Below are 3,005 nucleotides of genomic sequence, written 5' to 3'. Positions count from 1 at the left end.
TGTGTGTGTGTGTGTGTGTGTGAGTGTGTGTGTGTGTGTGTGTGTGTGTGTGTGTTCACATTGTAAGTGCTAAAACTTTTACCAAAGTTTTGTACCATTCTAATGAAGTAAAATTCTAAATAAAACAAAGCGTAATTTTTTTCGGTCAAACATGACTGAATCGCACCAGAGGGTTAAAAATCCATTGATTGTGGAGAGTTTTGATGAACCCTGGTCGGGGTTGTGAAACCAATGTAGGTTACAGCTATACTCTATCCCTGCTTTTTAAAGCTCTGTGTTACTAGATTATCATGGGTTTTTGCACTGCTCTCTTTTGAGGATTTTGGAGCTCACAGAGTTACTCCCTGCATTACACCATAGACATCACAAGGCCTAGCAGATATGTATGCAAATATCTGCGAAAATTAGTTTCACCACACAATGCAAACATTACCATCTGAGCCATCAGAAGCATGTGTTCGCCATATTCCACATGCTAAATCAACACATACAGCTGACATTTGCTGTCTTGCAGCATTGATATGTAGCATTCGATAAGCGCTGAATGATTTATTCATTGGATCAAGAATTTTGATCCAATTAGGCGTCCAAACAGTTCTCAGGTGCATTCGAGCTTTGAGCTCGGCCCTTAGATTCTTAGCTGTGAGTCTTTTCAAAGATTTCTTGCTGCTATAAAGACCTTCTGTCTCAATGTGTCGCCTCTAACTGCAGCGCATACATTTGGTAATGCTGGGCTGCTGTTGGTAATGAATTAGTGGTGTGAGGTGCTCGGGGAGCCGTTTCAGAACACCCACCCCATGCTTTCATTAGCAAGTCGACAAAGTAGCTCCAATGATCAATGCCTAAGAAACGTATAGGCCGTAATTAATGCAGGGATTTATGCAATATGAGAGCACTATGCTGGTTCCTCACTGTATAATTAATCCAAGTGCTGCAGGGGCACACCTCGTCTCAACTGCATTAAAGGTGCATTTCTTTTCCAACGGATAGACACAAGAGCAGAATTTAAGTATTACTCTGAATGAGCCTTGGCCCTGTTTATAGCTGCTAATGTTTCCTGTCTAGGGTGATTCTGTTTCATGTGATCAGCTGAGAAATTGGCATTTACATCTGCTTACGTGTGTCAGATCCACTCCGGACCCAGAGCCCAGCCCACCATCTCCCCGCTGTGCGGAGCTAAAGCCCGAGCCCACCGATGACGGAGAGCCAATTCCCGCTGCGATCTATGAGCCAGCACGATGCCGTGGAGGATCGCCCCGGAACCCCCCAACTCCCCGCTGTGCGGAGCTAAAGCCCGAGCCCACCGATGACGGAGAGCCAATTCCCGCTGCGATCTATGAGCCAGCACGATGCCGTGGAGGATCGCCCCGGAAGTAGAGCCCAAGCCGTCAGACCAGGTGCGTGAGCCGGCTGCAACGGCCATCGCGAGGGAGAAAGCCGTAGACGGTGAGAGCGCGGAGTGGAGCTCCGCCCACTGCACTGCGGCTGAGGGTGAGCTGATAATACATCTGGGACTGCTGGACTTAGAAGGGGACCGTATTGACTGGGAAACAGATCTGGAGGTCGACTTGCCACCTCTCCTCTCTTCTTTGTCCCCGCTGGTCCCGTCCAGCCCTGAGGGGGCTCCCGTTTCCCAGTCCAGCCAGGAGTGGGCTCTGCGCCCACCCGCTACTGCCTCCTGCACTGCTGTCATCTGGCAGACCCTCTGCTCGCCCTCAGCCCACCATCAATACGATGCGAGCGACGCGGGTCTGCCATCCTCCAGCGTCGCCATAGCTGGAGAATCCCTCATCTCCACTTCCAGCCTCCAGCCTCCGAGGCCCAGACTCTGCCTCGGTCCGTAGACCCAGCGGCTCCACCTCGGCTCCTAGCTCCCTCACCTCCACCGTCACCCATCGATCCACCAGCTCCCTCGTCCCTCCAGCTCCGCCTTGGTCGGGCGTCGACCTGCCATAGCCTCAGGACTCCGCTCCTCTGGCTGCCTCTCGATGCTCTGTCCCACCGGCTCTATTGGGCTCCTTAACTGAGCTGGAATCCGATTTGACCCCTCTCCTCTCTCCTTTGTCCCCGCTGGTCCCGTCCAGTCTTGAGGGGGCTCCCGTTTCCCAGTCCAGCCAGGAGTGGGCTCTGATCCCCGAGGGCAGCCCTGAGAGTCCGGAGGCTCACGAATGCCCGCCCACCCACCCGCTACTGCCTCCTGCACTGCTGTCATCTGGCAGACCCTCTGCTCGCCCTCAGCCCACCATCAATACGATGCGAGCGACGCGGGTCTGCCATCCTCCAGCGTCGCCATAGCTGGAGAATCCCTCATCTCCACTTCCAGCCTCCAGCCTCCGAGGCCCAGACTCTGCCTCGGTCCGTAGACCCAGCGTCAGCGGCCATTCCTCCTCCATGGCTCCTCCCTCCGTCGGCTCCACCGTGGGTCGTGGCTCCATCATGGCTGTGGCCTGGGTCCTGCTTGGCTCCTCCTGCTCCAAACCCCTCCTGTCTCCTCCCTGGCTCCTCCCTCCATCGTCTTGCATGAATTTGCATGAAATCTGTCACTACATGTTGAGGTCAGTCATACCTAGAATAATCTGTGAAGTTCTGAGCTTGTTTATGGTTCCAATTTTTGGTCCAAGCAGACGCTAAGAAGCACACCTTAAACTTGTTTCTTTTGTCCTTTCTTTCTTTTGACAATTTACTTTCTTAGTGTATATAGCCACCTACTGGATGGTTGTGCAGTTATTTTTCTTCTTTACTCAGTTTTTTTATATTATTGTGAACAAGAATTGTATTGTTTGATAGAGTTGGGGTACTTGGACTCTGAGCTCAGACTGCAGTTATGAATGATCCCAGATGCATGGCTGGACTAGTATTTGAACTTGACACAAGGTACATCCCAGTTTGCATACTTATGCACTATTCTATGCAGTTTTGTAGTATAAATAGTGTGAGTAGTGTCTTAAATCCAAAAGAAAAAGTGCACTTTAAATACCCAGATGATGCACTTAACCGAACCCCGC

At 51.4% G+C, this 3,005-nt stretch overlaps 1 protein-coding gene across 1 annotated transcript in view; it reads left to right on the top strand.

The window, feature by feature from the left end:
* LOC107684925 (FERM and PDZ domain-containing protein 3-like) overlaps nt 1-3,005 on the top strand; it is a 178,907-nt gene that overhangs the window by 28,961 nt on the left and 146,941 nt on the right. The gene's annotated exons all lie outside the window — the stretch shown is intronic.

The sequence above is a fragment of the Sinocyclocheilus anshuiensis genome, unplaced genomic scaffold, assembly GCF_001515605.1.
Source record: "Sinocyclocheilus anshuiensis isolate Anshui unplaced genomic scaffold, SAMN03320099.WGS_v1.1 scaffold585, whole genome shotgun sequence".
Classification (NCBI taxonomy): Eukaryota; Metazoa; Chordata; class Actinopteri; order Cypriniformes; family Cyprinidae; genus Sinocyclocheilus; species Sinocyclocheilus anshuiensis.
This window is presented reverse-complemented; position numbering and strand designations above follow the sequence as displayed.